Here is a 24,195-nt window from a genome sequence, read left to right on the forward strand (position 1 = left end):
CGATTTTGAGACCCCTGGGTGACAAATTCTGTGCGTTTAAAATACAAAATTCTGAGTCTCTTTAAAATGAAATTTCAACTTCCAACTTCCAACTTTTAACCAGAAATCTTAAATTGTAGAAGAGAATTCATATTTTTTTTTTCGGTGTAATCAAATTTAGAACATGAAGAAGAAAGTTATTAAAAAAGTATTCAAAAATAACCAGACAAAAAGCAATGTTTCACAATAAATAATGAACAAATATATTTTTTTTTCAGAAAAAACTGGTCTTTCCACAAAGAAGTGGTAAATTCGGGTAGATAGCAATAAAAAAGTTAATTAATTATTAATTAAAATGAAAATTAATACCACACATAACATCTTGAGAGCGTTAGGAGAGTTTTATATCTATATTTAATTACATGTACTTGCATATTGAACTTTTCAAGACATTTATTAAGAAGTCCTATAGTGAAAAAGTCGGTTAACCATTGCAAGGTTATTATTAATTTGCATAGATCGGTGGTTATTTATACATTCATGACCTAGCAATGGCAAAAATGATATTTAGTCATTTATTTTCTTTCTTTTTTACAGTTTTGATTCTAAGTTTTTTCTGAAAAAATTAGTGTAGGCACGTGCCTTAAGTGCCTAATGGCAGCTACGCCACTGGGCACCATATTTTAAAGAGTGTGTGCATGCGTTTTGGGAGGGGTTATAAACTGTTATAAGTCTTATGTCATCCGCCTCTGTCGTGTAGGAATAGCAGGAGAGGCTTCCGGATGAAGCCTCGGATCCTCGAATGACCTGTTTGTGTAAATGTTATCCTCATTTCCCCCCTCATCAACATAGATATTCTTCTCCATCATCGGATGTCTATCAGGTCTTTCAAGTGAAAAATATGTAGGTTCAAATAAAAATAATAATTTACTCCGAGAAATCAAGGTCTTTCAACTGGAAAAAAAAATAGGTAGATTCAACTAAAAATAGTATTTACTCCGAGAAATCAAGCTTCATGGAAGAAAAAAAACATTACTCAGTAACAGAAATATTGTTAAATAAAGCATTTGTACCTGTCTTTTCACGATTACGCCTTATCACAAAAAAGATAACCATCAAAGCTATCGCTGCTGCAACCAAAATAGCTAAAACGGTTATCACTGCAATAGCAGTAGTCGACATGGCTGCTCCCTCTTCAGAAGACTGACGGTAAGCGAAGACTGTTGTTTCCCTGGAATTACAGGGGTACCTCTGTACTGCCATACGAAGCAGACTACCTAATGCTGGCATGTTCTGTTCGTACAGAATCTTATTCATGGCCATTACATCAGTCGTGATAGTCACGCTTGTCATTGAAGAGTATATCCGAGTATTTTGAAACTTCAGCCCTTCAATTTCGTCGGTGGTCATCAAATAATTTTGTATATAGTCCTGGTCCACCATGCATCCTCTCTGGTTTGGTTCTAGGATTATCTCCTTTCTGTAATTTGGTACGGAGAAAGGCTTTTCAAGTTCTTGGAAAACCTTATCAAAATTAGATACCTTGCACTGTGTTGTAACAACCCGTAAAACGGGTACGTCTGAACTTGATTTTCGCTGAGACTTAAGTCCCATTCTTCCGCAGCTGTGTCCTGTGGTTCGGCCTCTACAAGAGCACTAGGACAACCCGTTATCAGGAAGCTATTAACATTTTCTGCGAAGTCGGTCACACCGTTCACGTACACTTGGATTGCTGAGAGGTACATTTTAGGTAACTTTATGTCCATTCTGTTTACATTTCCCGAGGTAGGGCTTCGGATAATGTCCTGTAACCTTTGAAAAGTTGGACTGTTTCTATCAATGTATTCCACGAAAAACTGGTTTGCTTGAAAATTCTTTTTGGTCCTGATTGCAATTGAGTTTATCATAACATCGACACCAAAAGAAACGAAGTAACGGTTCTCAAAATTATTACTGACACCAAGTCTGTCATTATCTGGGAAAATGATACCATTGCAGTCTGCAAGAAAAAAAATTAAGAAAAAAAACTCAATTGAAAATGACACAAAGTATACCTTAAACTTTCAATGTTGATTCGTATATAGGCGGCTTCTCGTAACCATTTCATTCTTACATACCGACACTGTGTGTTTCGATTAGTCCATCGACTGTTGATTTTAGTGATTATTCGAATAAAATATTCAATTACAATATATTTTGTTTATTTGCTTATCCGGCTCCTATATTTTATATATATATATATATATATATATATATATATATATATATATATATATATATATATATATATATATATATATATATATATGTAGACAGTCAATGTATCAATTTTGTGTGAGGTATGAATGAAAATAAATGTAAATGCAATATGGAATTTAAAAAACTTAACATTCTGAATGTTAGTACTTACCATATATAAAGATTTGAAAGAGCACTTATAATAAAAACGTACAACACTAAGTGCAAATCGTTTTTCAAATTATCCTACTTCAGATACATCTGCCCTGAATAAATTGCATTACTCTGAACAACATGAAAATAAACGTGGCTTTTTTCTCCTAGTATTTCCGATTTTAGGCATAACGAACTTACTGGAAGGAGCATGTGAATTATTGCGGTCACACAACGACATATTTAGTACAACCCGACGACATATTTAGTTCAACCCGACGACATATCTAGTACAACCCGACGACATATCTAGTACAACCCGGCGACATATTAGTACAACCCGACGACATATCTAGTACAACTCGGCGACGCATCTAGTTACAACTCGACGACATATCTAGTACAACCCGACGACATATCTAGTACAACCCGACGACATATCTTGTACAAAAGGCATGTGTTTCGTTTGATTTTACAACAGAAGCTTTTTCAAACATTTGTCGAAATAAGTATCATAGGACAGTCGATGATATTTGTAGGAAATCCGATCAAATACAAAGGTCTGTTTAATTTTTGTCTTACATTGTAATTTGTATTTTCTAACGCTTGCAGGATTACTTTAATAATATTTTATCATGATAATAGAATGGCCTACTGAAAATCAACATAATCAACTTAAATTCTTGGTTCTATTGCCATTTATTTACTTAATAAATGACATTCTTTATCTTTTATATGAGTGTGTATTTCATTTGGGCCGACTGGCATAAAAGAGGTATAGCGCACTTAGTGCTAATGTCAGTAAAAAGTTGATGAAGAAATGCTAAAGAATAATACGGCTTGGTAGGTGTATGCAAGTTTACTGTTTAAGGTTGTTGCTAAAGACGGCCAAGCAAAATTATCGAGAAATAATTCGGATATAGTTTAAAAGTGAGCTGTTTCTCGTGAATTTATCTGCAACAGAGCAATTTACGAAGAAAACTTTCAAACATGTAAAATTCACATGTATAGATCCGCTAAGTAATCTATTAATAGTGATAGGTACTTTCCATTTAAATCTGGTAGTAGGCGAAAAACTGGGAAAGGGCGCTATACCTCTCTCTATATAAATATATTTCTTTTCATTTATATATAATAAATCTGACCTCTCTTGGCTTTGTGGGGCACTGGTCCTTTTTCTTCTATGGAGACCTTTCCGTTCTTGTTGGACAGTAAGTGTGATACTGGCTGACCCCAGAAGGACTTTCTGTCCACAGCTGACATGACCTCAACAAACACCGTATCCCGTCGCCTGACCATACTCCCCGCCGGGTGCGTCTTACTATGGAATGAGAACTGTGCTGGATAGATGTCAATTTCTGGAAGAAAGGAATTCTAATTATTTGAATCTTACTGAATCTATGTTGATGCTGAATAATTGTACACATTTTTAAGAGAGAGAGAGAGAGAGAGAGAGAGAGAGAGAGAGAGAGAGATTTACTAGATGGTCACAGGAAAAGGGCAAAGATTCTTGATAAATAAATTTTGATGTATTTTGCCATCATTGTACCAAGAAATACATGAGCACAATATCAAATCCATACTTTTTTTAAAGTTTAGTAGATTAAAAGTGTGAAAGACGGATAGACAGATGTCAGGCGAGGTGACCCGTCCCTAAGCTTGGCCCTGCTTTTCAGGTGACATAATAAAAAGACAAGTAAACAAAGTAGTCCACAATTCTGAAAACGATGAACATGAATAATATAAAATCTTACCAACTCGTTTTCTTTCTGGAGTAGTCATAGAAAACTTAACTTCATCTCCAGCACAATTTAAACCAGTTTTTCTATATCTCAAAATTTCACGATTCTGTCCAGTTCGTATCTGAACTCCAGTGATAGGTTCAGTTCCACTGCCCTTCAAGGTAATAAAAACCATTGTCCATGCTGTTACAATTCATTTTTATCAACAGAAATGAAATATTAAGTAAGTTAATGAGAGTCTGTTAATCTAGTATGAATGTACGCACCATGAAGCTTACACGCTGAAGTCGACCAATATCTTTGTCAGCGAAGGCCCCGTGATACCATATGTACCTCTTATACCTATCTTTGTATGGACAAAGGTTATTCATTTGAAACTTAGCAGTACCCTCAGTTCCTTCCAGATTCACTTGATATTGTAAATTTGTTCTGCTGCAATAAAACTGCAAACTTATCAAATAGGACCGATCTGAAAATGAATAAAAAAGGAAATATGGTGAATATTGAATAGTTTGACAAATCAGAAAAAAACTAAGTTATATTAAAAAAAAATAAAACATATGCATGCTATAAATAATTGAACATAAAATATTGAAACAAGAGGAGTGTTAATCATCAACTTTACAACATTCGCTTTATCATAGTATGGTCATATAAGTGACAATTTTTACCTTTGTCCAATCTTAGGAAGACGGAGAAATCGGTAAGATCTCCTGGAGCTGAAAATCTGTAAAAAGTAATTAAATTTCTCAGAAAAAATGATTAAGCTTGGAAGAAGAGTAATTAATCATTCATAAAGATTAATGAAACTTAAAAAAAACTTATCAAACATTTTGTAAACAGTAGCTAATCCTTTGTGAAAAATAGTGAAATTTTTGGAGGTAGAGTTATTAAACTTTTGTGTGAAGACTAATTTGATTTCAACCTTTTCGGAAGATTAGTTAAATAAAAGGTAATTAGACTATTGAATGACGTTTGACAGGTCGACAGGGGATGCATACTACTCCATGGCATCTGATTCCAACTCCGATGTTTTTGGATGTCCGTGTTTGCTCTGCTCCAAATGTGTATTGTTTCAATGGACTTTTGAGTGCGAGTACCGTTCGTTATCTTCATATTTCATTGTGAATGATAATTTAACTGTTTTGAGGGGGTGATTATTAACTGTTTTGAGGGGTGATTATTAACTGTTGGGAAGAGTAATTAAACTGTAGGGAAGAGTTAATAAACTGCTGTGAAGGTTAATTAAACTTTCAGATTTATATATGACTGCAGTTTTATATCCTTTATGTTGTACTGAATTTCAGCTAAAATTTTACCTAAATTTTTTTTTCTAATTATAAAAAAACTTCACTGAAAAACAAGGTAACTCTCTTTTAATGCTTCTGAAACATTAAAACCATCACAGAAAACAAAAATGAAACTTACTTTCTACCATCCTGTCCATCAAAGACAGTTTTAAGTTTATTTTCCGAGGATTTGCGTACATCATCAATATATAATCTTCCGGTATACATATTTTCTCCCTTGAAAAGAAATACCCGTAATTAAAAAGGTGAAGATAAAATTATACGATTTCTCTGTAATAATGAAGTTTCTTTTGTAACAATTTCATTTTTTTCAAATTTGTATTTCATTGAACTTTTCCATCAAGTTGTTTGACAGATCATCCCAACTTCCCTTAAAGTTTACTAGTTTAACTAGTCTGCCAAATTGCTGCAGACTTTATAATTTAACTGATTTTTTTTTTGGGGGGGGGGGGCTATGATACCATAATGATGACTTACAAATTTTGAATTATTTCGTGTGATTTTTTAAAGAGAGTTTCATATCATCAAGCTTTCGATCTCTCTAGAGACTTTGGATGTATAATACATGAAGTGGACATTATTCAGTTTAAGCCATCTTCAAAACATTGTTTGTCTGCCCTCTCCCGACCGACTGACTAAAACGACTCGACTGAAAACTTTTTTAAAACCTCCGGGAAACATTAAGTTTTTTCTTATTCCTTCCGAAAATCTCTTTTCCCATTAATAAGTTTTTAACTTCAAATTCGTGTTTTTGATTTAAAAAAATACTCCTATCGGCCTATCACCTACCTACCGCATTTTTTTATCCGGAGTGGGGAGAGGGCAAGCAAACATTTTTTTTTTTAAAAAACGGTCTTAATGCACTTCAAATAACACATTAACCTAGGACCAAAATATGAAACAATGTTGACAAAAGTTGCAAAACAAACCTCCACAGACACAAGTTTAAAACTCTGACCATACACTAACGGAGTTCCCAGGGTCGTGAAATCATCATCTCCAGACTTGATTTGAAAGAGCCCGTCATAATCTGTGATACTGCTAACTGCTGAAAGCACAAAAAATGCTAATTATGTTTTTTTTAATATTTCATTTATTTTTTTTGAAATCAACCTTATTTTAATTTTTGCAGAACTGAAAATTTTAAGCGTATATTTATCTAAATCTGAACACGTGTTCCCCTCGATACATAATTTTCTTCATACTTTAAATGATTTGTAGCATTTCTTTTTGCTCTTTTTTCTAGCAACGACAACTAGAAATAGCAATAATTTCTAGTTTTTGAGTGAGATGTTATCATGTACGTATTTCTTAGCAGGATGTATCAATAGTATTTTTCTTTTAACTTCATTTTCATATTACACAACATAATAAACCTATGACATTTTAAAGTCTGTATCGAATACACAAAATTTGGTATAAGGAGCAAAACGTTATAGTATTTGTTAACTTAGTTACTTAATGTTTAGTCATGGCCCCTTTTCCCCGTCATACCTTGTACTAGTGGTTTCGTGATTGTCCCATTTAAGTAACCCGTGGAAGTGGACAAGGCCAAGTATTTCCTGGAATCTTTGTTCCGAAGGGTGACAAAATCACCGAATCTAAAATTAACAATAGAAAGTCAACGACGAAGGCAAGAACAATAATGTTTTTAACGAACCATAACATTTTTATATGACCAAATTACGTGTGCTCTTACTTCGAACTCATACTTATGTAGAAGAGTAACTAGAAAGTTTCCATTAAATGTATCTTCAAACCAATGTCCTATAGTGAAAAGCTTCATCCATATAAACTGAAATATGCAAGTTGACGCGTTTTTCATACATTGCACATTTAACGACCTCCCTTCCCTCACAGTTATCACAATATGTAAATACGCATGTGCAACAGAAAAGAAAGTAACTCTTACCGTGATTTTATTGTAGTGCTCGAATGGACGACGTGAAGTTGTTTTTGTTTTTGTTTGTTTATCTATTTATTCATTTTTTGCATTTTTGGATTTATGTTTATTTGCTTCGAGCGAACCTGTGCAATTTGTAACATAAGATCTTACTTTACGCCATCACTGGCACTTTCGAAATCCTCGGCTTGTCTTTTACGTCGTGACGTAAGAGTCGTGGAAACACCGTCAGGGGGGTTACACGTTGAGGGAGACACCGTCTCTTTACAGTAAGTATACAAGGCTCTACGTAAACAATGACGTCTTTCAAACAAACCTGAAATAGAAAGTAAGATTCTTCTTTTAATTTATATATTATAAATTTATTTATAAGTTTAATTCCAAACAGTCTGTGAAATTCTGTAAATTTGTGACATTGAAAAATCTGTACAGACAAAATCAATTTACTGTGATGGTTTTATGTGTATTTAATTGTGTATATAGTACCCGGCCGGGATTTATTATTGATATATATATATATATATGTGCATTTGTTTAATCAAGAGCAGTCGACATTATAATTAATTATCGAATAGACGTATTTCGGGGATCGGGGCTAAATTCCTATCCACAGTAATGGTAATTATCACGTTCTTGGATCTTATGTGATATTGTTTCATATCTTTTACGTTTGTTTTACATGATTGTTATCTCAACAGAATATAGAACTAATTCTTTAAACACTGAAATTCTTGTTATTCTTTTATCCTTCCGAACTCGGATCATGTACGGGACTAACCCCTAGACAGTCCCGTTACATAGATATTTTTGGGGGCTCGTCCGGAGGATAAAAGAGTATTTCGGTGTTTTATCTTGGATTTAGTTGACGTATATGTACAATGTCTTTTTGGGGAGGGTTTCTCGCAATTTTGCGATTTTTCATTCCTAGTTTTCTTCGTGTTACTTGTAAATTGGATGAACAATCCTCTGAATTTGGAGGAAATTCTAAACTAGGGTGTAATGAAACTGTAAAAGTTTCCGACTGTGCGAAAATGGAAAATTTTAGATCCGCGCATCGCAACTTACTTGACGAAGATTCTGCTTACGACACGCTTGTTTCATCCTTTTCTCCGTCATTGTCGATGGAACGTGGATATAAATCAGATAATTCTGATTCCAAAATAAACACTGATACTAAGTGTCCCCGAGATTCATCATGTTTTTCACCAAATAAATCAGAAAACAGATGTTTTTCGTCGGTAAACAGACATAATGCAGACGAATCCATTGATCACGTGACGTCTTACACAAAGAGTACGGAAAGCCGTTCCGATGCTAATTTTATGCAATCGAGAGCTAGCATGCCGCGTGATTCTTACTCAAATAAAAATGGAATAGACAAACTCAATGTTTGTAAAACCTCTCATGTTAATTTGGATAAAGAACCAATTCTTTATGATAATTATGGAAACCGGTCTGGATCTAAAAGAAGCAATCGTTCAAGAAAATACAAAGAACCGGACGTGTGCAACGCAGAGAATACAGAATGGCCCGATTATCTGTGTCATTTCGAGCAAGTTGCAATGTGGAACGAGTGGACAGACACAGAGAAAGCTACTCAGTTAGCTATGAGTTTGAGAGGTCGAGCGCAAAGAGTTCTTAGTGAGCTCTCGTATAGGGAACTAGGCAACTATGTGGAGTTGAAATGCGCGCTTACTCAGCGATTTTCTCCACCGAAGCGTGAAACGGCACACAGATGCGAATTTCGTAATAGAAAACGGAAACCAGGTGAAACAGCGCCCGAATATGGACACTCGCTAAGACGACTCGCTAGTCGAGCTTTCCCAACATTTCCTTTCGATATGCGTGAAAGTCTTACTGTTGAACAGTTTTTCACTGGTTTAGGTTGTCACGAACTAAAACGCTTCGTGCAGTTTTCTCATCCTAAAACACTAGATCGCGCTATATCTCTAGCACTCGAATTTGAGTCGTTTGAGGGGTCACAAGACACCCCACGGAAACCGCGGGACTTTGAGAAACCACATGTTGGATATGCACGCGCTGTTCTCCCGCCTATGGATAAAAATGACAGCAATAGTCATGTAAATATGGAAAAACTAGAAGAATCTATTCAACAAATGATTCAGAAAACACTGAAGTCTATGGAATTTAAAGGGCATAATGGTCCTTACGAGAGGCGACCTAAGGGTCGTGGTAGGCCTCGAGAAATAGTTTGTTATGCTTGTAACGAAACTGGCCATATTAGTTCTAAATGCCCAAAGAAAAACTCAAAGCCGAAAAATAGTAACGGAACCCATAATGACTCCAGTCATTTAAACGAGAATGGGCTGAGCCCACGGCCGTAAGCCCAGCCCCTGAAAAACACAGTCATGAAAATAGGCCAGAACAAGACATTCCAGCTCGTTTGTACAGTATTTCAAGAAGTTGTTGGTTTGTCAAAGCAAAAATTTGTAATAGAGATATTTATTTTCTGGTTGATACGGGGTCAAGTTGGAGTCTAATATCAAATGAAATTTTTGATTCATTGCTTGGAAACAAAGATCTAGATGATCTACAGACTACATTAACTACAGCCGATGGAGATTTGCTCTCGGTAAAGGATAAAACAGATGTAGATTTATGTATTAATGAGATGGAATTTTCGACAACTGTTGTTGTTGCTCAACTTGGAGATTTGTCTGGTATACTCGGACTTGATTTCCTGTCTAAATACGAGGCTATAATGGACATGAACGCTGGACGTCTACATTCACCATTCTTTGGTGAGATTGGTTTAGTTAAAGAGGACAAGTTACAGATTACATGCGCACGCATTTACATGACTGAGACGGTTAGCATACCCGCTAAATGTGAAATGTTTGTGACAGGAAACACAGACAGTGAATTTCCACATGGTGTGGAAGGATTGCTAGAACCACTGTCTAACAGTAAAGGAATTTTGTTGCCAAAATCTGTCGTCGAAGTACGAGATAACAAAGTGATTTTCTCAGTCCTAAACCCTACAACAGAGGCAGTGATACTTAAGAGAAACGCTACAGTGGCGTCAGTGCAAACAATCGAATCTGTCACTGAATTTAACAGCAGAAAGGTCACAGAAAGCCGTGCAATGGAAACAAACTTGCAAAGCTTACCCGACTATTTGCAAGCTCTGGTCAACAATAGTTCGAGAAACCTCACTGAACAGCAACGCCAACTGTTAAGCGACACATTGGCACGTAATGCTGACGTTTTTATGGGACCAAATACCCCATTAGGGCGTACAGACCTTGTGAGACACACAATTAATACTGGTAGCGCTAAACCAATCAAGTTACCACCAAGGCGTCTCCCTATGCATCAAAAAGCTATAGCAGATCAAGAAATAGACAAAATGCTTGAAGCTGATATAATAGAACCAAGCAGTTCACCTTGGGCTGCGCCAATAGTTCTAGTGAAGAAACGGGATGGAACCACGCGATTTCTGTGTAGATTATCGAAAGCTAAATAACGTAACAATTAAGGATGCTTATCCCCTGCCACTAATCAACGAATCACTAGACACAGTATCCGGCGCTAAATTCTTCTGTACTCTCGATCTTGCTAGCGGCTATTGGCAAGTTACCATGGACGAATCCGATAAAACAAAGACAGCGTTCGCAACCCATAAGGGTCTATTCCAGTTTAAAGTTTTACCGTTTTGTTTATCTAATAGCCCTGCGACATTTGAACGCTTGATGGAAGCCGTTCTTTCTGGCCTACAATGGGAGAAATGTTTAGTTTATCTAGACGACATCATAACATTTGGTGCCACATTCGAAGAAACTCGAGAGAACCTGTCATCTTTGACAGACTTCGTACAGCGGATCTTAAACTTAAACCGAAGAAATGTGCCTTGTTTCAAGAGCAAGTAGAATTTCTGGGTCATACTGTATCCCAAGAAGGTATAAGATGCAAACCTGGTAAGATATCAGCCGCCGTAATAAATTGGCCCGTACCAACTTCCGTATTGGAAGTACGCAGCTTTATAGGACTTGCATCCTATTATCGCAGGTTTATAAATAATTTTTCGAATGTCGCTTACCCTCTAACCCGCTTGACACAAAAGAATAAAAAGTTTGAATGGCCAGAGGAATGTGAAAATGCTTTTAATACATTAAAGCATCTCCTTACAACTGCACCAGTGTTATCATATCCATCACCAACAGACGAATTTATATTGGATACTGATGCTAGCGCCTATGGAGTTGGAGCTGTGCTATCACAGATGCAAAATGGGGAGGAAGTAGTCATTGCCTATGGTAGCAAGACACTTTCCAGATCCCAAATGGGATATTGTACTACATATCGGGAGCTACTAGCAGTTGTAACCTTTGTCAAACAATTCCGACACTATTTATATGGAAGACCCTTTCTGTTGAGAACAGACCATTCTTCGTTGATCTGGTTGAAGAATTTTAAGGAGCCAGAAGGTTTACTTGCCCGCTGGATATCTCTGTTGGAAACATACGACTTCAAAATTGAACACAGGAAAGGAAGTCTTCATGGCAATGCAGATGGCTTATCTAGGAAACCAAGAAAACGCTGCAAAAGAGAAGGATGCAACCAATGCTCATCCGGCGAATGCTCAGTCAATGCTTTAAGCTCAGCAACTACTCAAGATTCAGACATGACCAGGACTAGTAGACCCGAATCAAATTGGTTAGAGCAATGGAGTCTTCAGTACTTACAAGACCAACAGGATAAAGACATGGCAATATCTAAAGTTAAACAACTTATCATTCATCAAAGAGAACGTCCGAAATTAAATGATCCTCTACCAACAGTAAACACCTTGCTTCGCCAGTGGACGCGACTAAAAGTGGAGAACGATATACTCTACAGAGTATGGGATGAAAATGAAAGTCGTCTCCAGCTAGTTGCCCCAAAATCTATAAGGAGAGAAATTATGCAGTATTTACACAACGCTAAGACATCGGGACATCTTGGACGCGAGAGAACTCTGCATTCCATCAGAAATCGTTTTTATTGGCCAGGAATGACTGATGATGTTGCACGCTGGTGTCAAACTTGTCAACCTTGTTCAAAGAAGAAGCCAGGTCCTGGACAAGGGAAGTCCCCAATGCAACACCATGAAGTATTTGGTCCAATGGAATGTCTTGCCATCGACATCATAGGTCCCCTACCGTTAACTAGAGATGGAAAACAATATATTATGGTTGTTAGAGATTATTTTTCCAAATGGAAAGAGGCATTTGCATTAGAAAATCATACGGCACAGATGGTTGCCGATAAACTTGTAACGGAAGTAATGTGCCGCTTAGGCATACCATTTAGAATTCATACCGACCAAGGCCCTGAATTCGAATCGGCACTGTTTGCTGAGTTGTGCTCTCTCTTGGAAATAATAAAAACCCGTACCACACCATATCACCCTCAATCAGACGGTATGGTAGAGAGATTCAACCGCACACTCCAGAAAATGCTATCCATCTTTGTCAATGAAAACAGATCTAATTGGGATGACCACTTGCCATATTTAATGATGGCCTATCGAGCTACGGTTCACGAAAGTACAAAATGTACTCCCAATCTGGTCATGCTAGGGAGAGAAACTAATCTTCCCATAGATGTTATAGCTGGTACAACGCCTACAAATCCACTTGGCTGCTACCACTCTTACGTAGAATGGATTCGCAATACCATGGAAATTACATATGGTATTGTTCATGAAAACTTGCAATCAAGTTTTAAGAGACAGAAACGATACCATGATGTTCGGCTGAAGCCACGAGAGTTTGCAAAAGACGATCTGGTATGGAGATGGTACCCACCAAAAGCAAACCAAAAATTAGGATCAGGTTGGCCAGGACCCTACAGGGTTGTTCGAAAATTCTCAGATATAACCTACGAGATAAGACATGAAACAACAGGAAAAACGGTTGTGGTCCATGTCGATCACCTTAAGCAATTACATGGCGACGGAATTTCAGAGAATCAATATGATTCTGACAATGACCAAGACGAGTCTTGTCTATGTAATCAAAGTTCAGACTCTGAATGTGATATTATGAGCGATCAGGAGGAAAGTGAGCCTTTGGCTTACAAATCGCCAGATCTCGTTGTGGTTCCATCTAGACGTGCTGATACTTTCTCCCGGAAAGGAAGGCTCATAAAACCCATTTCTCGATATTCTCCTTAAAAAAAATAAATATATTTCATGGGGGTGGTGTGTATGTTATTTGTTTGTTTTAATGAAGTATAAACCTATGGAAAACCCAAGTTTAATGTCTGTTGAGGACATGTAGTAGATGGTGTAAATTCCTAAGGTTGGAATTGGGTAGATTTGTTTTGTGTACTCCATGGGTTTTTAACTTTCGGTGTCTTATCTACCAGGTGTTCCTATTTCCCATGAGAGAATAGTGATTCTCCGAGTGATGGGATGTGTCCTTGTTATGTCATAGAAATGACAGTTGTCATTGTTATATAATTTGGGTGGGGATAGGTTTAACAGTTTATTTTCCTTTCCAACTCTAATGCTGTTGTAATGCATGGCTTAGTAGTAAATATAGAATATTCAAAAAACTCTTTCATGATAAACAAATTCTATTTTAGGGAACAGATTTTCTGGAATTATTTGCTGACATGAATGAGGTTAGTGCTGTCCTCGGACAGTGCAAGACAGAGTACATCGAGATCTTGTACGATGCTTCGGAAATGGTCTGCCCTGTCCTAGGATGTAAAGGGACAAATTTTCCCTCAAAGTCTAAATTTTCAAGGCACTGGGAAGAGCGACATAAACTGTCTACCACCAAGTACCTATGTTCGGTAAATAGCTGCCTTGCAGAATGTAGAAGGAGGTCAGATATGAGGACCCACATACGAGTCCATGAGAGTGACATGGAAAGGGTAGAGTTCATCCTCACTAAATGTGAGGTCGTTCAACGGGAAAACAAAGGTTATTTAGACCCTGGACTTTACATTTTTAAGGGAGGCTGTGTGAACGAAGCTACAAACCCAGGAGTGACCCAGGTGCACCAAGAGGAGGATTCCAATGCAGATGATGCAATTACCACGTTGGATTCAGTGAGTAATACAACTACTCAGACTGAACCTAGAGCGGCAGGAAGTGCTCCAAAGGAAGGAGATGGTATGGAAGAAGCCAGTAGCAAGAAGAGGAAGCTGACTCTTCAGGAGTACAGGGAAAGAGAAGCCCCAAGACAACAGAGCACAGGGACCCAGACAACATGGCTAAACCTACCTACCCTCTGCCTACCAAACCTCCCTCAGGCGGGTGACTCCGAAGAGTTGCAGTCGTGCTTGATGTGGTTGTGCAACAGTATGGATGTCATTGGGAGAGCGAGAGCGTTAGTGAAGAAGAGGATCGAGGATGGTGACCGAACCGAACTAGATCGAGAGAGAGACATGAGACGACAATTGGAGAAGAAGAACCGTGAGCTAGAGTGTGAGGTGAAGAGACTTCAAGCCATGGACAAGCTTTTTGAAGAGTGAATACGACGTACTGTGATGGACTGTGTAAATGTGAAAGTTGTGACATTGTTGATTTATTGTTAAAAAAAAGTGTTGATATAAATGTACATGTTATTAATTGAATGTCTGTTATCTTAAAAATTTCGATATTATAATTTGATAATAATTGAGTGTATGTTACCTTAAATTATTATGTAGATTTATTGTGCGTACATGTGATTATATATGGACTAATGTGTATTTTCATACACATTAGGTCTTAAGGAAGGGGGAGTGTGATGGTTTTATGTGTATTTAATTGCGTATATATTTATTTATCTATATGTGCTATATTTCATTCATATTTCCCCCTATTTGTCTTTACTTATTGTATTGAGTTATTCCCCCTTTGTTATAACCCGTCCAGGTTAGGCGCGCCCGGGTCTATAGTACCCGGCCGGAATTTATTATTGATATATATATATATATATATATATATATATGCATTTGTTTAATCAAGAGCAGTCGACATTATAATTAATTATCGAATAGACGTATTTCGGGGATCGGGGCTAAATTCCTATCCACAATAATGGTAATTATCACACTCTTGGATTGTATGTGATATTGTTTCATATCTTTTACGTTTGTTTTACATGATTGTTATCTCAACAGAATATAGAACTAATTCTTTAAACACTGAAATTCTTGTTATTCTTTTATCCTTCCGAACTCGGATCATGTACGGGACTAACCCCTAGACAGTCCCGTTACATTACATTCAGCTTACATGTGTCAAGATTAATTCAAGGGATTAGATTTGGAAAAATTAAGCGTTTGCCTATAATTTTTTTTTTAAACTTTTTAAAAAGTTTTACTTTTTACTATATAGGACTGACCCAAGCGATACTCGTTTTTTTTCGCTACACGATGGACTCTAAGCAGTAATTTATTTATTATTTGAAATGAAAATCTTTATTATTTCTCATGATTAAAAAGTACATTGAGGAGCAGAGACAGTAGAAAAACACGTAGAATGAGTCATCAACAGTTTTACAACCAAAACAAGATTCTAAATATTTACAAAAAACTAATAATTTTATTATAAACGTACCATAGGTAATATCTCTAAAGTAACCAGGTTTCAAGAGCGTCTCGATGGAGGTCATCTTGTACTGAATTGGTACGGGTTTCTCGTCTGCAGATCTCGCCCATTCTCGTAAACTCTCGGTACTTCCGGAAGAAAAATCCCCGGCTGGGGGATTCCCACCAATGTAGTATTCATATTGTTCTTTGTTGGTATTTTGCACACGCTCTTTTGACTCACTTTTTGAGCCATACCCGAAACTGAATCCTCCACCAGCCGAGGCACCGAATCCACTGTATGAGGCTTGTGCAGCAACCTAGTATTAGTTTGTTGAAATTAAATTGCTTCAAGATTGAAAGAAATATTTGGAAGTGTTCACAAAAGATAACCGTTGATTGCTGCAGAATAAATATGTTGCTATACAACGGAAAAATGGAGTAAATATTAAGGACGAAAACTGCAGTGAGTTTTACATCAGAGAATCCATAAGCAGAGTATAGCTTTTTCTAGTATCATAACAGTACAAGATTATAATTTAGCTTTTAATAATCTTATGATTTAATGGATTTTAAAGAATATCTAATTACCCTTTTCACATGCATGAGATATATATTCATATGGCTAGTTGAATGTACACTGTATACAGAATAAGAAATCGTGGCATATTTTACTGAAAATACATGTATGTTCTTATTCATTAAGAAAAATCGTACTTACCTTAGCACTAATTCCTTCCGATTCCAGTTTTGAAAGGTCAGATTTGGCGAAGGTGAGCTGTTGCACTGCTTTAGCTCCCATTACTACCTGGGTTGTATAATGGGTTCCAAACTCGCGTATAAAATTGAGGTACATTTCCTGTAGCGATTCGTCTTCACAGTTCTCCATAGGCAACAGCATAACAGCTTTCTCAAAGTATTCATTGACCTAGGAATAGTGAAGCTAGATAATTCATCGTATTGTGTTTTATACATAAAATATCTTACATTCCCTTGGTAATCTAGACATCCTTTTGAAAAGGTCTCCCTAAAAGTGTCTTCAATAGATGTACACTGTATTTTAAAAATAAAAACACGTGTAAAATTGCAAGAAATTCAAGTGCATGTTCACTCTGCCATTCTAAACACTAAATATCTATAAGATATAAAATATATTTTTATTATAGATTAGGGGGTATATAGCTTTTGCCCTGTCCTTCCATCTGTCTAGCTTTTTGTCTGTTTATCTGTTTGTCCGCAAAAACTTTAACATTGCCCATATTTTTTATTGGTTGGAGCTATGGCTTTCATATGTGTATTCCTTGTGACAAGATCTTCCTTTCGGTACCAACATATTTGACACCTTGACCTTGGATTTTTACCCACTTTTGCAAAAATATACCCAACTTTTACCTTGACCATTTCTTTTGAACAGTTGGTGCTAGGGCTTTCATAATTCACATGTATATTCACCGTGACAAGACCTTTCCATGTGTTTAAATATTTTTGACCTTTTTACCTTGACCTTATAGTTTGACCCACTTTTTAAAAAACTTTAACCCTGGCCATAAGTTTTGAACAGTTAGCATAAAGGCTTTTAAATTTCACAGGTATATTCCTTGTGACAAGACCTTCCTTTGGATACCGTCAATTTTGACCTTGGAATTTGACCTATTTTTGAAAAATTTTAACCTAGGACTTTTATATCTTGCATGTGTATTTTTTTAACAAGGTTTTCCCCTGTGTTCCCTACGTTAATATTGACCGTGACCTTGGAGTTTGACCCACTTTTAGAAAACATTATCTTTGACCATAACTTTTGAATGGTTGGTGCTTGGGCTTTCATATTTACGAGGTATATCCATTGGCACAAGTCCTTTCTTTGGGTAACAACATTTTTGATCTCTTGACCTTGCAGTTTGACTTGCATTTATGAAAGTTTAAACTTCGCCATAAGCTGCCATACGGGGACATCAGTGTTTCACAAATACATCTTGTCTTATTTGTTTGTTTAGTGGAGGAGATTTTAACTACTTTTTGCAGTTCCGTTATTAAATAGATATCATATTCAAAGCTCAAAACACTCCAATCATTCATAAAAAACGTGAGATATTTTTACCTTCGATATTTTAGATGTCTCCGACATCCTAGCCCTGTACGCCACAGCCCGGCTGACAATGATTAAGGTAGTTGTCTCCCCTTTTTGAATTTCCCGCGTATTTTTTTGATAAGATGCACTGGCACTGAAGCTGGCACTAACTCCCCAACCACCACCACCAGCATTTACCTTTAAAAAAAATTAAGTTTTCTTTTTCTAAGCTATTTCATGAGAAAAAAAAAGATTTAAAAATTTTTTTTTTATTAAATTTGAATTTAAAATGAAAAAATAATTGTAATCCATTTATACGGCGCCTTATATTGAATCTCCAAGTGAAATTTCTTGAGAAATATTGTTTATTCTGTATTTAGCAGTGCGAAATATGAAGCTAGCTTTAGTCTCGCAATAGATTTCCTCTGAATCTTTCACGGTTAATGAACTATGATTATTGATTAAGTGATATACATGTAATTTGATACTCGTATTTATATTCTACAAAAAGAAGATTTTCATTTTACAAATTATGTGAATATGTCTATTAAGGCGGAATTACGTGTCAAAATGTAATACTTGTTTAAAATATTATCATTTCAGCTTAAAATTGTCTCAGTTAGCTTTGAAATGAAAACATTTGTTGATATTAAAAACAAGGTTATTGAGATTTTGCAGACTGTTTCCGCTAACATTGGCAACTTGGCAATTAATTTTGCTCTTGTAATGTTTGAATGTCAGCACTCAAATATAGTTTGCATACAAAATCACACCATCCCATCCAGAGAGAGAGCAAGAATATGTAAATTAAGAACAAAATGAAAAGTAGATAAAATCCGGTATACCGAGGCATCCACACTCAACATGCTTTTGTAGTCAGATTCTGATTTCACTGAATAGAGAGAGGATCCAAACTTGGCACTGTAAAAGGACCAAAAAAAAAAAATGTATGCGTCTTTATGAATTCGAATTTTATGTAAATTAAATACAGTTGAACTTCGGAATCTCGAACTTCGATATATTGAATGTAATGGGTATGGCGAAGTTTGCTGAATATCCTAATTAATTTTTCTTTATTCATTTAACCTCAATACCTTTTATTTTTTCAGGGTCCCACCCAGTTTGAGATAACGAGGTTTGACTGTAATGCAGTTCTAACTTTATACTTTTATATCAAGTTACTGCACTCTCAATAATCACATCCTACATGTTTCTATTGTTTTTCTGTTACAAATTTGTAGAGGGTTCTATTCCAATTTATATCAAAGCAATTCAAATGAAAAATTCAAATGAAATACATACCGTATGTAAATGAATAAATCAATCAATCAATTACCTTGATTCTGCAATGACATCAACATTGTCGGGGATCCGATATTCTCCGTCTGCAGTAAACTTGTGGGTATAGGGTAATTCCATTATTGGGAGGCGAAATCCTTGATCCACCACTCCGTCATCACTGAGGGGATTCCCCTTGAATAAATCATAGCCACGACCTATGTATCCTAAATTGTACCGTGATGTTGTAGCAATAAATGGAGTCTGCGCTTCATGAAAGGCTCTGAATGCTAGAAGAATAAGGTTTTAAAATCAATATTAACTGCAAGTGAAAAATCTTGATTTATAAATAAGAATAATATCGATAAAAAATCTAATTTCTCAGACAAAATCTGAAAAAAAATTTATTCTATTCATCAGACATCCATTATCGGGATAAAGACGCTTAAAATTATTACTCGTTTCTGATAATTAAGAATGAGACCTTTTGCTTCCCTTTGATCCGCCTCCTGAGCCTCTGCTGAAGCCAATTTCTCGGGAAGTCTCGCGTGAATACTAGCGTTCATCATTGTTGTTGAAAGTTGCAATTGCTGGAAACGAAATCCACTCACCAACTCATCCAAAGAGACTGAAATTCAAATCGATTTCAACATACATGAACTAGTTTAGAATTTGACCATATAAATAGGCTTTGAATAGGATTCCCGTAGCAAATAGAAAATGATACTATATATCAATGTAACGTGTATTTTTTTTTTTACTAGCGATATATTCAACATTATTTTTTAAAATTCTAGACCTGATTAGAGATTAATTAAGAACATTTGAGATACAATTTACCAAAAATCACACAACCAGGAATGCAACATATCTGGAGAAAACGAACTGTAATCAAGCTCAAAAGTCCATTGAAACAATACAAATCGGGATCAGAGCAAACAGGAACCTCTAAAAACATCAAAGGTGAGATCAGGTGTTATGGAGGAGTAAGCATCCCCTGTCCATCGGTCACACTTGCAGTATGATCCTTGTCATGATCGGGCAAACGAAAAAATCCGTAGACAATTCAGTGTGTAAATATTGGCCTAACAATTAGTATGAAACTCTTCAGTCAGCATTTGACTAAATGATGTATTGTATTTGCTGACGAGGTCATGTATCAACTATAGCACTTTCCAAATGTTGACTTAAAACCTATCCTCTTTGCTCCCAGTGGAGCATAAGGTCAAGTTGACTTTAAACGAGAATATCAACAGTCTCGTTAACTTTAAATGAGACCGTTGATATCCTTGTTTCATCTACTTGTTTATCAATAGCTTGCCTCGTTTTCGAAATGTTCGTACGTAGAGCATACTCTTGCGTATCGAATCAACTGGGAGACATTAACTCCATATGCAGATGATGAGGGTATATCGCTACATAAATAAGGGAAGTGGACGAGAGATAAGTTGAAGTCATCACGTTTATCTTAAAGTTTTGTTTTTAGGTTACTATTAACGTCTTTTTCTAGTAAAATATCCGAATATGAAACAGATGTGTCAGACTCTTTTATTTCAAGTTCACTGTTTTTTTTTTTGAGTCGACATGTGAATGTAAGTAACTATTGTTCTTTGATAATACGTCGTCGATAGATCTAATTGTCGAGTTGAAGGCCACAGCAAGTATTTTCTTCTCATGTAGAAGATTTTTAATAAATTCTGATTCATATGAATACAACAATAAGTCTGCTAATAAGGGGGCCCCATTGGCACCCATGGAAATTCCAACAGATTGTTGAAAGACTTGATCTCCAAAAACTGCGTAGCTATTGTCAGTTAGAAAGCATCTTTTTAATATCAACTTCGAAGTTCTTGTGTGAACTGAATGTTTTTAACAGAATAATTTTGCAAATGACCAATGACAAGGTAAGTAATTTTTTACGAGTTCCCTTTTTATTGAAAAAGCAGCTGTCTATGATGTTAAAAAGCCTGGACTTTAATTCATCGCGGGTAATGGTTGCATTAAGTGTTGAAAAGTCGTACGTGTTGATGTTAGTGATTTTGGTAAAAATTTTTGATTTCAAATTTTATAAAAGTTCCTTGGAGTTTTTTAGTATTCACATCTGATTAAAACACTCCTCGAATATAGTGTTTTGCGTTTCTCCTGACTCTTACGTTGAAATTGCAAATAAAATTATTATCAACGTGTATTCTTTAATTATTACTTAACATATTTAGCGATTAACATAATTATTATTATGTTAATCGTATTACTTGGGGAAGTAATGTAGAAAATGGATCTAACTCGCAAGTTTGAACCATGATCCCACTAATCAGTGCTCAAATAAAACACGATATTCTGTCAAAATCTAACACTTATTTTTAGCTCTATCGAGTCAAAATTAAAATATTACATAGAAACAAATATCTGGTATCCTTCTTTACTATAGAAAACAGGTGAACTGAATTCGACAAATTTCAAATACCGGTAAACGAGGAAGGTACTAGCATTTGTTATACTATATGGGAATGTTTTCCAGCTAATTAATGTGTACAAATTTCAAGTTTGGGAAATATATACATGTAACAACAGTATGTTTGTGAAGTTTATTGTTTGTGAATTATTTGTAACAGCTACATTCATAGCTGCAGATCTGTAGCTCGCTGGTCTGCAAAAATTGGGATGGACGACAAGAGAGCTACAGTGACACCCAATGAAAAAAAATGTATATTTATTGCGCACAAAAAACGCACTGTTTCTCGATTTATTTCTCCGTTTATTTTTCCTGCCATTTTTCAGTAATAAACAAATATTCCTCTTTTCGTTTTGTGAAATTCTTTAAATGATTTTTTAACATTCCATTTTGGCGAAAAATCTCAAAATCGTTGACTGTTCGATTAGGACTAGATATAACCCTCATACATGTAGCTTCCTCGTGAGAAAAACACATACACAATCAGATATCATGTATAATGTATGTAAGAGGTGCTTCAATCTTAACCCTTCTATATTGTAACAGTGCCAGCACGTGAACATTAATGCAAAATAGAGAAAACATTTCAATTGGTTTCACGGAAACTAGTTCTTCATTAGGAAATAGTTACCAGATTAAGTGATTATCACTGATTTATAAGATCTTGTCACACTCTAGCCAAACGCAGTAATTCGTAACATAAGATGATTGCTTTAAAGGATTTTATCTTGACGCCGTCATTCATCAAGCAGATTGTACTTCAAATATTATCAAACAATAGAGAAGTTAAAAGTAAAAAGCAGAGAAGAACTTAACAATTTGTCTCAGGGTCGTTACAATACTATCTAAGTTATTTAGTCTAGTCAGGCCCGTAGGAAGCAATTTCACTTTGGGGGGGAGGGGGGCACAGCCATACATTTTCAGTTGAGGGGGCACTATCAACTACCAAATATTTCTTGACAAGCCAAAAAAAAAGTCATCAGACGTTTTTATTGAGGGGGCACAAGCATACAGTATCTATGTTTTCTATAGTAATCTATATATCGGCAAAATTATGGGGGGGGGCACGCCCCCCTCCCGTGCCCCCCTCCCCAGTTCCAACGACAATGTTAGTTCTGTTCAAGGAACCGTTATAAATCCTTTTTAAGAGATTCAATTGCAAAGGACAACATGTAGAAAACAAATGTATTCGACTTAAATCAACAAAAAAACCATGCTTTTCCCCCTCTTCGTTACAGACTTTCATACATGGAATTAAAGTGTTTCATTCATTTTGATACAGTTCATGAATATTCCCCACTAAGTCGGAAATATCCTGAATGGACCATATATGTTCATAAAGTTGAATTAGCTGTTATCTAATACATAAGCACAAAACCTCAATAGAACATATATGGATGCACTATATTATACTATTATATGAAAATTGATTTGACGATGAGAGACAGACCCGTAGAACGCGGGGGGGGGGGGCACTTTTTTCCGAGTATATTATTTTACTATAGTAAATTTTCCTTTCTAAAGATGTTGTGCCCTCCACTTTTTGCTGTTGTAAGACCTGACAGAAAATAATTATTATTCCTGAAAAATTGACGTTCGGAGAGTGACCAATTTAAAAATTAGAATTTCGTGAAAAATCGAATGTTTTGAAATAGTTTGAACTAAAGTCTTTCTAATTTGGCGAAAAAAGAGGCATACTAGATAGATGTATTTTAAATCACTTCGCAAAATGAATCCTCCTTAACAAATTATGATAAATTGATAATTAAGATAAGAAAATATTTGAAATGAGGGGCAATTGAAAATATTATCAATATAGACATGATAGACAAGAAAACTTACGAGACGCAAGACTAGTATTAACTGCCTGCAAATTTACGTTGTCTAAAGCTCCAATAAAAATAAATAGCGGAGTTATGTAGTGCCAATTCATCATTGTATTTCAGCCACAGTGCGCGACAAAATAATCATCTTTACGAGGAGGGATGAGCTTTTTATATGTCGGCTCGTATATCACGGAAAATTGTGTTCTGACTTCCGGCTTAATTCATTCGTGTTTCATCACCATTTTGCCTTGTTCTAGTCTTGTCCCTAGTGGAGTAGTACTATATTGTAAATGAAGTGTGAAGATAATGAACAGTGATCAGTGAACAGTGACAAAACGTTAGAGATACTCAAACTGTAGAAAGTCAACTATAAAAGTGCCATAAATATCCTAAAATGACATAATATTTAGGCTACTGAGTTTCAGCATCTTTTGTTGAATACAATGTGCATGTACAAGGAAACAAACTGCATGTACATATATAACATTACATGTGCATATAGTGACTTTATTATAAAGTTGCACATGCCTAAAAATAGTTTAAATTTCACATAGAACATAGACTAAATATAATTAATCGTACAATTTTAAAAAACACCTCACTCATTTTCAGGAATATTTAATCCAAATAGCATGTTACAGGCCTGTAGCAACATTTTCAAAGTGAAAGGGGGGGGGGGGGCTCCGAAAAAATCCGCGTACTATGGGCCTGTGCTAC

General features: G+C 35.9%; 1 pseudogene; it reads right to left on the minus strand.

Moving 5' to 3' along the window:
* Window positions 1-657: 657 nt before the first annotated feature.
* On the minus strand, window positions 658-23,608 carry LOC133187024 (uncharacterized; annotated as a pseudogene).
* Between the last annotated feature and the right edge of the window lie 587 nt (window positions 23,609-24,195).

This window comes from Saccostrea echinata, unplaced genomic scaffold (assembly GCF_033153115.1).
Source record: "Saccostrea echinata isolate AGI-Se365-2 ecotype Australia unplaced genomic scaffold, CSIRO_AGI_Sech_v1 ptg000014l, whole genome shotgun sequence".
In the NCBI taxonomy this organism is placed as follows: Eukaryota; Metazoa; Mollusca; class Bivalvia; order Ostreida; family Ostreidae; genus Saccostrea; species Saccostrea echinata.